The sequence below is a fragment of the Ambystoma mexicanum genome, chromosome 12 (genome assembly GCF_040938575.1).
Source record: "Ambystoma mexicanum isolate Mex_15411 chromosome 12, UKY_AmexF1_1, whole genome shotgun sequence".
In the NCBI taxonomy this organism is placed as follows: Eukaryota; Metazoa; Chordata; class Amphibia; order Caudata; family Ambystomatidae; genus Ambystoma; species Ambystoma mexicanum.
The window spans coordinates 620,864,251-620,877,731 of NC_090936.1; positions in this window are offsets into that span (position 1 = coordinate 620,864,251).

Sequence of the window (13,481 nt, forward strand, 5' to 3'; positions counted from 1 at the left end):
GGAGGGTGATTCATGCTTCCGGCCTTGTCATCTCACTGCTCCCTCTTGTCTGCGACCGGGGCCCTGGGCCGCTTATCCACTTTTTGCCATCTTGCCCTCACCCTGGACTGATGTTGTGGTTGCGATGGGGCATGTCCCATCTGCTCCACTCCACCGTCTGTCTGATGACATTCCCTGGTGACCAGGTCCCATTGTTTGAGGAATCACCAGGCCGTTTCAGAGGGCCTCATTACGAGTTTGGCGGCAGCCATGGAGCTATTAGCTCCATGGCTGCTGCCAAACCGGGCTCCTTTACCGGGTTCCCAGAATGGGGAATTACCGGGCCACTCCGAGTTCGGAGGCCCCAGTAATTCCTCCCTCTGGGAACCCGGGCCCAGACCTTCCCCATTCCCATCTGAGCCCCCATAGGGCTCAATGGGAATGGGCGAGGGAGCCAACAACAGGCTGATTACAACCGGTCCGTTGTTAGCTCCCTCTTCCCCCCCTCGCGGTACCCAGTAACGACGCCTGGTTTTACCAGTCGTCCTTACCGGGTCCCGCGAGGGGACCTTGTAATGAGGCGGAATGGTGTTAACGGGCCCGCCACCATTAGCGGAGCTGGTTAACCCATTCCGCCTCACTTGTAATGAGGCCCAGAGTCTTCAAAGAAGTGCCACTGTTGGTCGATCTGAATGCACCATACAGCCAGAAACTTAAGGTCATATTTATAGTCTGTACCCTTCAATGCTTCAAATAGTGGATTGAATCACTTTTTTCTCCGGGAGACCTCGAGGGAGTAGTCATTGAAGATGCGTATGTCAGCGTTGTCAACTCTCACCACCCCCACTGCTCGGTACTCCTTCAAGATCGCTAGCTTGTGCTGGAAATGTAATAGGTGCATAATAATGATGCATGAACAATCCCCTACAGCCAGTTTAGGGATAGGGGCACTCTCTCGATTATATAGCTCTGTGAATTGTCCATATGCAGCTCGTCTCGCAGAAAGGTATATATGTAGGCTTCCAAAATCAGCGCCCTCTGCACCCTCTGGTAGACTCACTAGACGAAGATTGTTGTGCATAGACCTGTTTTCCTGGTCTTCCATTTTTGCCCCAGACGCAACACTTTCTTATTTACTCCGTGGAGGTCTGTGGCAGTCATTTCGTGGCTATCCTTGAGCGCGCTGATGCATGGTTCATTCTCAGTGGTGAGCTCAGCTTGGGCGGCAAGGCGGTGTGCACATCTTGTAGGTCCCTTTTGATTTCCTGGACGGTTGCATTTGTTTCTTGTGTCCGTTGACCTATGAATTTCATCACAGTCAGTATAGTTTGAAGTTGCGCTTGATTGTCCTTCATGGGGCGGATGCTTGAATGACGGGTCCAACAGTGTGTCACTGGGAGGGCTGTCTACCATAATGTCTGATTTTAAGACTACTGAGGGCCGTGGCATGCCCAGCACATGCTTGAGGAAGTCGCAAAAGCCTCTGGATTCAATGCAGGGCCCTAGTAGTACGTGGCAGAATGCTGTTAAGCAGCAGAAAGCTCTGGTGGTCAGTGGCTGTAGGTGCACTCCAAGCTCATAAATCAGTGTTTTTGAAGGAAGCACTGACCTCCGGCTGTGCGGGAGCTGGGGGTGAGCAGTGGCCTCACCCAAGGTGATGCAGTGACTCTGATCGCCTAGCTGCACAACAGCAAAGTGTTAGCTGTTAAATGCCTACTATCTCAGGCTTCCTGTCGAGTTGCGCTGCATTTAAATTGGCTTTGCAATGCCCCAAAGAATGTTGTGTTTGCCAGCGGCCTCAATCTGTAATAATGGATGTGTAGGCATCCCTGGCATTTGCACGGCCCTTCCCCAGCCAAGATCGGGTGTCAACCAGGACACCAACGAGCCTTCTGGGCTTTAGAAGGCTGTGTCAGCAAAGGCTCACCACTGTGTGCATGGCAGTCTCGGTATGCAGCACCACCGATCCCTGCGATAGTGTATGTCCCTGAAAATGTCCTGCCACAGGGCCTGGCCACTCTGTGTATGTGATCTTCAGCTGTGAGCCTTGCCACAGGTTCTCACACGCCTGGGCCTCTCACCTCCTCCTCTTGACTGCGGTAGGGAGTTATTCTCTCTGGTGTTTACCTTAGTAGGTTGCAGCAGGATGCTGCACTTTCAACGCCTGACTGCACGCAGGCATTTCCCCGCTCCACGCGAATCTCTTCTATGGTCGCTGCCCCACTTCAGCAATGGCCACATGACGGCGGTAAGACAGGCTGCTCCAGCAGGCCATCAGGGTTTCCACTCACCCAGTGACCTTGAGCATGCCGATGCCACATGAGCCCATCTCTGGCCTTGCCACTCCCAACCTATTCAGCTAGCTGTCAGCATCAGTCTGCCCCGGGTTCCATCACCTAGCAGCCATCTTCCTTGAGCTCTCGAATGCCACCCCTCCCCGGAATGGTCTCTGCTTCTTAAAGTGCACACATGTTCAAATCCAACACAAAAGTTAAAACTCCAAAACAAAACGTCCAAATGGTCAATGTTCACAATGTCAGTGGGGGTGACTTCCTTCCCCAGGAGTCTTTCCATCCAAAGCAAAAGTTCAAAACTAACCAAATTCTGCTGATCAAGAGGATAGCTCTCTCCTTCTATACTGCAACTCACTCCAGGGGATATAACTCCATTCCCCAGGATCTCACATTCAATACAGTTTGATTCTCAAGAGGATTTATCTTCTTTAGAATTTTCTTTTCATATCAGCACCATTTGAGCATGAGTCCCAAACTCACAAAACACCTGGCATGCACCCCTGCCAGGTTTTCTTGTACCACTCCTTATGGGTGTGAACCCCAGATCTGCGCTTCACCTGGTATACTCTCTTGCCAGGACTTTATAAAGCGATCTCTCTCTTAATGCCATGCAAGTCAAATTCTCAGGGGCATGGGTTTTCCTTGGGATTCTCTTATGCAGCTTTTCACACACACTTGACCTTTGCCTGGTATACTCTCATGCCAGGGCTGTTTGCACACTTGAAACAGCTTCACAAAGTTCACGAGGTGAGGGATAACCTTCTCTCCCCTTGACCGCTCTCGGGCTTTGCTTCCCTTGGATGCGAGTCCCAGACTTGTTACTATTGTGTTTTTGCAAAGTTCACAAGGTAAGGTTTTCTCCTTCTCTCCCCTTGAACTCTCTTGGGCTTTGCTTCCCCAAACTAGTACTGTGGGTTCTGACAGTGCTTTGGTGTCCAAACCCTTTCCCTGGGCTCACCGTCTTTTTCTTAATGGCTTCTCAGCGTCTTCAGTGCACGTCTGTACTCTGGACGGTGTCCCAGCCTCTGCCGCCTTCAGGAAGCACGACTTGCTTCCTCGTGCTTCGCTCTGCTATAATCAAGCCTCTCCAAAACACATTGCTCACCCAGTTGTCCTCTCGCACCAGGTAGCTGTCTGGACTCCTGCGCTGCCGCCAGTACCTTGCTCTGCCAGGAGCTGGAGAACTCCTCCTGCTTTCAGCTGTACTTCCACAGTAAGGGAGCCTGCCTCCAGCTTCCCTCTGGCACACTGCTGGTGCCCAGGGGTTTACCCCCTTTTTGGGGGCCCATGCAGTTCCCAGGGTTCCCCCAGCAGTCCCTATTTATCCATCAGCTGTTGGGGTACAAGGGTTCTGTCTTCACTTCTCAGGGATAGCAGTTCAAGGCCCTTTCTTCTACACCAAAAGATTCCTCAGCCAGCTCCTCCGGGAAGGGCCTCTCTCACAATTCCTCAGGCTTTCCTTGCTTTTATACTGGCTCTGGCCAATAGGATTTGGGGAAAGACTAGACTGCTAACAGTGGTTCTATTTAGGAGTGATCATCAATGTTCCTTGTCTCTTTCTTATCTCCGTTTTTGGGGAAAGACTGGACCACTGACAATGGTTCTCATTAGGAGCGATTATCGCTCCTCCATACTTCTCCCTCGTCACAGTACTGATCTTATAGCTCTGGTTAGTCATTGGGGATATTTCTCGTCATAGTATCGGGAAAGGGATCTTCATTCAGGATACTCCTAATCTTCCTCATCCCAGGACTTTTGAGGGGAATGGTAGGAGAAGTACAACCCATGAATTCATTAGGGAAGGGACAGTTCTTAAAGTTGTAAGAAGGGGATTAAGGGTCCATTGATTTGCAGGAATACGGTGTTTCAGCCGCTGATGTTGTCCTGTCACTCCCTTGAGGGTTGCCTCCCCATGTGATCCTCCCTTATATAGCCACCCACAGGGTCAGGACCAGGTAGCGGCTACTGTCCCGTGGCCACATGGGAAGAGGTCACAGACGAGAAAGAAGTTATAACACCATCGGTTCATCACAGCTCCTATTGTTGATTATCTTGTTCTAATCACTATTGATTATTGCAACTCTCTCTAGCTAATCCTCTGTATCTCACTTGCTGCTTAATACTTCTCCAAACTCTTGCAGCTAGAGTTGCCACTGGCTCCCCCTTTGAATCACATATCTCCCCTTTTCTTCATTCTGTGCATTGTCTTCCTGTTTCAAAGCATATTGAATTAAAATCTCTGTGTATAGCCTTCTTTGGACACGGCACTGAACATTTGCAATCTAAGTTTTGGCTATATATTCCTGGGTGCGCACTTTGCACTCAGGAAGCTTTTCTTATTCCAGTTCCACGTTTTCAAATTTCAAGGATTGGAGGCCAAACTTTCTCAGAGGATGCTGCCAAGCTGCGGAATACATTACCTCCCCTACCTAGGGCCACTGAGAATCATCTTTTTTTCAGATGCTCTCTGGAAATCTATGGGCCTCATTACAAATCAGGCGGTCCGGAAATAACGGTGGCGGTAAACCCGCCGCCACCGTTGTTTCCGGACCGCCTGATCCCGACTCCTGCAGCGGGAGGTGATGTTCCCGCCAGGTTTGACCTGGTGCTGCCAGTGTTTCCATGATCCCCGTTCCCATTGAGTCCTATAGGACTCAATGGGAACGGGGATTAACACCATTCCGCCTCCGTGATTCCCGGAAAACCGGGGTTGTAATGCCCCGGTAATTCCGGGAATCACAGAGGCGGAATGGTAATACGAGTCCGGTGGTAACCAGGCGGTTTTACCGCCTCGGTTTCCGCCGGACTCGTAATGAGGCCCTATGTGTTTTGGGCGGTTTCGTCTGTCTGGCCTGTTGCCTCTGTTGGGTTTTAGTGCCAAGATGTCTCCGGGTGGATACTGATAACATAAAATAACTTAGACCTATTGGTATTAAGTGTCTTTAATGGGGCGGGATGGAAATATTCTCTACAGCATATACATCAAACCCAATGGGCTGGGGAGTTAGGGGCTTTGTCCTTCTTGGTTAATTTTTTAAATAACAGGGGTCTCCATCTGGCCGACATCCCACTCTGACACCACTTATGGAAAACCAGAAGAAGGACTTGGACAAACAGATGCCATGTTAATTGATATTTGTTAAATTTAAAAAACGCCTATCTAGCCCTACTGCTAAGAGGAAAGTGTGATGCGTGAAATACATTGGAGGGACAGGGCCTCCATGTCCTTGTCCTGTACTCTCTTATGTGTGTTCTGTGTTGTTTTCTGCACAGGAGTCCAGTTGGAAGTACAGTTCTTCCTCTTTTTGGTTGTGGTGAACAGAGACCCTTGCGATACCCTTATGGCACCCATGGGTGGGGGTACAACCCTGTACCCCTAGTGTATGTTTTTGGGCACCTGTGTGTGGCCCACGGGGCAGGGTATGGGCTGATGGCAGCTTGATGCTGAATTTGACAGTTGGTGTGAGTATCCTCCGTTTTGAGATACCCAGGCCCCGACATAGGAATCAGTGGATTCCTGATAGAAGGCAAGATGTCCCTGTGGACTCTTGGTTTCTATTACCTGTTACCTTGTTTTCCCAAAGTCCTGGGAAGCCCCGACTGTCCCTTCCCCTGACTGGCTGTTGGGTGGAAGAACCATATATGATATTGTTGGGAAGTCCAGGCCAGACTGGCCAGAGCCTTCCCTCTGACTGTATGTAGTGGGGACACCCTTGGGGTAGGACCTGGGTGAATGGAGTGTGTGACCAATATGCATTCTATGTTATGAGTGTCGGGTTTCTGTGTGTGTGACACAATGAATGAGACAGGCCTGCCCAAAACTGACATTTGTATTTGTATTTTTTATGGTTTTAAATAGCGCCTTAATCCAAGGCGCTTTACAGTTAACAAGTAACACATAAAACATAGAACAGTAGAAGCAAAACAGTAAATATGAATCAAACCATAAAATCGGTATTTAGAACAGTTTGCAAGTAAGATGGGAGATTAGAGGAGGGGGGTAGAGAAGGATCGAGAGGGAGAGAGTAATGAGTGAAGTGAGCAACAAAAGAGAGGAGATCATAGGAGAGACGGGGACAGATAAAGGTAAGAACAGAGAGAGGACAATAGAAGGAGAGAGGGGATAGAGAGACGGGGAAGGTATCAGGGAGGGGAGTGAAGAAGTTCTTTTAGTGAGGAGCGGAAAGAGGAATAGGTGGGGGAGGAGCAGACAGAGAGAGGTAGGGAGTTCCAGAGTAAGGGGGCAAGAAGCTGAAAGGAGCAGTGTGGTGTGCTGAAAGGTTGGGTGCTTGCCCCAATCCACATTCCTTGTTATGGGTCTGGGTGGAACGGTATAGCCTTCTGACTGATTGGCTGACTAAGCTGGGCTCAGCAGTGTGAATGAGGGACCAATGTGTATATCTGGGGGATCTCTCATGTACCAATTTGTTCAGAAGCTGAAGTTGAAACTTGAAGCTGCTTATCCTTGAAGCCTAGCTGGAAGAAGATGGTTTGCTGCTGCTTTCCGTCGACGAAATCTGAAAGCTGTTGAGTCGGTCAAGGACTGATCCAAGAGAGGACCTGCTAGGAGACCTTTGCCTGAGCTACGAGGGAACATTGTGCAAAAGCGGATCTTCATAAAGGCACCCTGGAAGCCAGTCCCGAAAGGCTGTCGACCAGAGATGGGGTCCGCCGAGAAATCTTGAAGTAAAGTACCAGGACATAGAGGCCGTCGACGTCCATCGTCGTCGACCAGCATTCAGAGGATTTCCATGACCGCTAGAATCCCGTTGAGTTGTGTTGCCCAGAAGCGGGGACAGCTTGACGCGTGGCTGCTCGACGACCGAAGCTGCAACGCTCCACCTTTGCCTAAGAACATTTTAACGAAGGGATCCCTTGCCATCACCGTCGACTGCTTTGGCCCGCCGGAGAAAGTCGAGGTCGTCAACGACCAAAGAAAGTCCGCCGGTGGGTTTCCCGCCACCTGAAGTCCACAAAGACACAGACGAGTGAAGATCCAAAAGCCAGCCATGGTTGAGTTCCAATCGTCGATGCCGACACCCGACACCCACTGCCGGGCCTATGTTCTTCACTGAGTCCTCTTTCTGGCACCAAACTCTTTACATCGAGCTGCACTGCACACCTCGGCTTCACAGGACGTCCCCCACTGATCGTCGATGAGTAACGTGAAGGTCGAAGGTGCTGTTTCGACGACAGTTTTCACATTTTCTTCGAGGAATCTCGACACCTGTGGCTCCTGCTTTAAAGGGAGTCCACCCTCAAGAAATCCATCAACGAACTATCGAAGAAACTTTTCTAAACTCGGGTACATCGGGGTAGTGGAACATTTTAATCTGGAAACAAGACTATGTTAACATTAATGGACCGGACTTGTTAATGCACTTTATTACAGGTTGCCCAGGTGAGACGATACTCACACAGAACTGTGTCTTAGTAGCTAAAGTACTATTCTGCCATTGGTTAAACTTTTGTCTACCTTCCTATGTCCTCTGCTAATACACATTACTGTTTGATTTGTATGCCATTAGAACTGTCAGCAGTTGGTGCATTTTAAAGGAGTCAATAGTTAAGTGTGGTACCACATAGACATTGTATATATTTGCCATATTAGATTAGCCAAAGTACAAAGTGTGTTATTAATTGTGTATATATTTTGAACCTAATTTTTATATAAACAACTGCGTTAGCATATAACATAGTGTATGGACATTACTTTGTGGGGGGCTTGGCGACTACACTGTACTTAAGAACCAGCCTGCATCACCTCCTGAGAGTTTAAGCCTTGGTTGCTCGTCCATATTACCATATAGAGAATATTGGCTGGGGTGCTCTGTGCTTCTACTCTGCCATATAGAAGCCAGGAGTACAGATACCCCCCTCCAGCCTTTACAGAAAGTTCCCTGCCAAAGCAACTGAAAAGTAAGGGTGCTCGTCAGAGTCCAAAACTAAATGTCCTTAGTTCAAATCCTAACAGCTAACTGGCCCTACCACTTAGGAAAATGTAACAAAAAAGAATGTGTGTTGTGTTGTATAGCCGCGCAAGGACTCAAAGTTAGTATTTGATTCACTTCCAAAGTTCAAATAGTTGTTGCTCGAAATTGGTCTAATTTGAATCAAACCCACTTTATTAAATCAGCCGACACGTGTTTCGACCTATCGGTTCCTTTCAAGGCAAAATGTTGTCCAGGATCCAAGTCCTTGATGTGAGAAAGAATTCTCTTGATCCTCTTTGTATATGATGCCCAATAATCATCCAGAATGGATGAATTGCAAAAGTCTCTCCTGCATATACGTCACGCAATACGTACTGATCTCTGTTCTGCAAGGCATACTAATCCTTTTATGCTGTAATGTCCTTCAATATATGTGCGCGCAGTGTTGGTCAATAATGGACTGAATTTATTGTCCTTGTGTAATACGTGCCCAATAAGTTTCAATCTATATATGGGGATGGATACCTGTGTCACCTGAATCTGCATGGAAGAGACCCAATCTGCTACTGGTACGCGCACGACCAGTAACCGGGTCAACAGTAAGGAAGGATCTCAGGGGTAGCCCACGCCACTTGCAGTGAGGGTTTAACATCTTAATTCTGCAGGTTGCCTGGTGGCCCTCAGCTTGGAGCTGGTCTGTCTGAAGTGGGGTGGTGAGTGGTCCCAAAAAGAAGAAAGGGCTTCACACCTCCAACGCTTACCTGATCTGGGACTCCATAGGTCCTGCCTTCTTGTTCTTTACTGCTCCAACCTGTATTCTTCTTGCTTCTAGCCACCTGAACACTGGATAATTGTACACTTTGCTACACCTGTAAAAAAAGGAGAAAGAAAAGCCAAAGTGAGTGATCACCACGGGAATCCTATTTTAAGCCCCAAAGGGAAACAGTCATAGTGATCGTGCTGTTAAAGAAAAGTGAAAATTGCTTCAATAGTTAAGAGCAGTTATTAGATTTATAGAACTTTTTTACAGACAATATGTGAATTCACATCTTCCCTTGGATGGGGTTTGAAGACTTAAGGAGCTCACATTGAAGGATTGGGTCTAGCACCCCCTGTGCCTGCCAGGATGGACTACACCCCCAATTAGAGAAGTAACTGCTAGCGAAAACCCTCTACGTCTACATCTCAACCCAATACATGTACCTTGGCACCAGGAGAAGTGAGCCAAGAACCAGAGGGTCTGCACAAGGAAAGTGCTATATTAGGAGAATCTTTATTTAATTTCAGGCCACACCACACTCCTTGGGGTACCTCACGTACCAGGCAACAGATATCAGCCTCGCTCATTGAAACACATTGTCAACAATCCCTTTCCTCCAAAAAGATATCTCTATTCTGTTTTCATATTTCACAGAAAGTGAGAACCTCAGCCTGGAACTGAGGAGCTCTGAGATGTTCAGCGACATCATTTAGGGGTCCCTTGCTAACCCAAAACAAAATGTAAAAAAACAACTTGTGTTTTGTATTAAATTGAGGGTCCTGGGATGTGGCCAGTAGAATGTGGCTCTTTGTTCCTGGAGTGGCTGGTTTTCTGATAGCTATAGCCGTTAAGATAGCTCAGTGGGTTGATCGCTCGCTGCTGCAATGTGTGTGAGATCTGCAGGTTTTACTCCCGGCCAGGTCAACTCAGCCTTTCATCCTGCTGAGATTGATAAATGAGTACCAACAAAGGTTGGGTAACATTGTATTTATATTTGTTGTATATGAAGCGCTTAAAGTAAATGCTATATAATAACGCATCATTATCGTTTGGCCTTGGACGTCTGCTTGCATTCAAAGTAATTTGGTAAAAGGAGCCCATACACGCGGATATTAATTATACATATGGTGATCCATTCTTTTATAAATGTATATCACTTTACAGTGATATCGTAACCATATTTTTCGGAGTGTACTTAGAAACAATGCTATGTGATGCCACTTACTGTTTTGTCAAGGGGTGAAAGGTCGTGTTCCATCGCTTCCCGAGATGTCACTTTGAGGTGGGGTCAAATGACATCAGTTGCTGTGATGTCATCAGAGGTCAAGGGCTGTGTGATGTCACTTACGCTACCCCTGGCATTTTGGTGAAATAATGTCCTTGGAGCTGTTCCTATGAGAGGTGCCAGATAAGCATTACAGACTGCAGGGCAGAGTTCCATTGTGATTGGCTGGTGTCAATTCCTTCTTGTGACACTCTGGTGGTTGAGATTACTGCGAGAGGGTATAAGAAGTGGGTGGGTTTCACTGGTGTGCCCTGCCTCCCACTGTCTGCCTGTTGTCTGTAATTACCACTTTCACAGAAATAAAGTACGTTTACTTCTCTAATTTGACTTTCTCGTTTTCCTCAGCACTACATCCTGTCCCTATGGCTTGTAGAGGCAGTGGGGGTGTTTGTTAAGTCTATTCTAATGTTTTTGCCATTTTTTGTATTGGCAGTGCATCCGCGGAACCCACAACATTTTAAAAATGGAGGCTTTTCATTTCTGGGTCCCGTAACCAGACAGAAATCTGCGGGTCCTACAAAACTCAATTGTAGATGTGTGGACCACTAGCTGGCACTTTAATGCTCCTGTATGGATGCTCATGGTGTAGCCAGACAGTTCCTTAAAGGTGCCTGCTCCTCTTTTGGCATAAGGTGTGGTTTGGCCCCCCCACCAGGTACCCTGGTCACCTTAGGGTGGTCCTTATGGGAGTATGCGCTAGAGGGAAACATTGCTAGGGAAAGAAGTGGTTCTGTCTCCTATCCAAAGCTCATAGGGATTATGAGAGTTGTATTTTTCCTCTGATTGGCCCCTTCTCTGCGGTGGGGCCAGAGTGCAGTGCCCTAGGAGATCACCTGGGGCACCATACTGAAGCACACAGAGGGTCTTCTAAGCCTAGAACCACCACCCTAGCAGTCACCTGCACCAAACAAGGGACTTTGTCAAAAAGTGTTCGAGTAGTAAAAGGGAATAGCCCCCTACTATGGGAGTAACAGCCTCAACCACCACATGATGAGCAGCAGGGAGATCAGCCCAACCCCAGCGAGGAGGAGGTGCACAGGCCCAAACTACAGTTGGAGGCGAACAACAGCAGAGAAGGGACATTTATCAGAGTCTGAGCCCGACTCATTTCAAATAAAACTGTGGGGCGTGTGGGAAATTGGGATTCTAAAATGTTGGATTTAGGCCATCATCGGGAGAGGCTATTGAGAAGTAAGAGGGCATATAAATAGGAAAGTAGGCGGGAAATTAATTTGTATCAAGTGTCACAGGAATTAAAGCATACAGGGTGGCATACTTGCATTTGATCCCATTTAAAACTCTGGATTATGACATTGCGGGGCAACACAGATTCTAAAATGGTGGACCAAGGGCATAACCTGGGAAAAGTGAAAAGCTAAAGAAGTACTCCAGGGGCTACTTACACAATCATCAAATCGCCCTGGGGTCCCAGCGTGGGCACCTCCCACCCATGAGACCAGTTGGAGGCACTGAGCATCTGGAGGGCACTGGCTTGGAAGCTGGAATAAAACTGCAAGTCAGCCATGCATGGGAGACAACCTGCAACTGTAAGGGAATTTAGTCAACTGTAACCTACATAGATAAACCTGTAGACATTTATTTTCCAGCAAATTATCTTTGGTGTCAATTTGTAAGCATGTTAGAGTGGCCTTGTGACTGAGGCGAAAAATCTAATTATTTCAAGTAACTGTCTAAGGTGTTTCAGCGTACCTGAGTGACAGGGTCGGGGATCTAATCCTGTTAAAAGGGGACGTGGACCTTTATCAACCTTGGATGCCAGGCCTACCAGTGGTTTTACCAGTGTGCGAATTAGAAGGGCCCAAGTCTCTGTCCCTACATGTGTCTGGATGAACAAACTGAGTACCACTTTGTCTTGCCCCATACTTGAATTGCACAATGTTGGAGAGTTTCTGTCTATTTGTCCCGTATGACAGCATCCCCTGGGAGGCCTGTCAGTGGAGGAGAGGGAAAGCAACATAACCGATAGACAGGCAGAGAGGCTCTGTGGGACTGCCGAGCAATACACACAGCCAACCAGAAATCCCAATGCTCTAAGCAACACAGATGTGACAGTTATCTTTCCCCCAGCAGGACCACAGAGTGGTTCGCATATTAAGCCAGCTCCCCCAACGCTCTGCGCGACACAAAGTGCAGCAGTATTCCTACATTCAGCTGACTGCGGACTGGTACCCATATCAAACTGGCACTTCAGTCCGTTCAGTTTTGATACCAACTGTGAGATTGATTGTAGTCTGAGCTTGCGGGCATTCCCAAATATGGACGGACCCAGGTACGTAAATGGGGTGGGGCTTCAATCCCATTAGATGTGTTTGCTTAACTGTAACCCAGCCTGTGGGGTGAAGAAAGCCAGTTGTTGGCACGGAGAACCAGCTGAGGGAGAGAACCAATGGAGGGGAATGGGGGAGTATAAAAATGAGCACAGGAAACAAGAAGGTGTGGGTTGTTCAGGTGAGTTCAAGGGAGGAGAAGGAAGGTCCAGAGACCGAGCGCATGAAGGATGGTGCAGAGGTGTGTGGGGGAGGATTACTGAAAGCATATGCAAGGTGACGTATTCGTTGGGAGAAGGTGGTACTTGAGCGCGCATGCAAGGTGTGTGTGAGGGGCTATCAGAAAGAGAGTAGGAGGTGATTGGGAGAGTGAAAGGAGGGTGCTGTTAGGACAGGCACTAACCTTGAAGTAGTAGTGGGCTGAAGGTCTTCGGTCTTCAGTTCAGAAGGCGTGGAGATGAAAAAAACCATGGGCTGAAATAACTGGAGGAACCTCCCAATGGGGATTCTACAGCCTGGAGGCTTGTACAGGCAACCAGTACTCCTAAAATGAGATCCCAAGGGAAACCCTTGTGGGGAAGAACACCCTCGAGAGAAATGGATCCAATGGCAGAATCCTCTTTCCAGGTGGCTGGGAATTCCAAGAACAGAAAGAACTGTAGGAAGAGCACAGCAGTATGGACTTGGAAGTTCAAGAATAGAGGGAACTGCAGTGCGATCGGGCAGTCAGGAGACGGAAGGAGAAGGGACAACAGAGAAAGACAAACAGCAGGTAGGAACTGGTCCGAACATAACCAGGAGTCAGGGCAGCATCTAGAGTTCACCTGAGTGTAGCGATGCATTGAAACCAAGCCCTCTGCCAGCATTGCCAAAGTGACCATGAACACAGCAGAATTCTGACAGGTGCCTGTAGGAGAAGGTGTAGTGTAGTAGCAGTAGTAG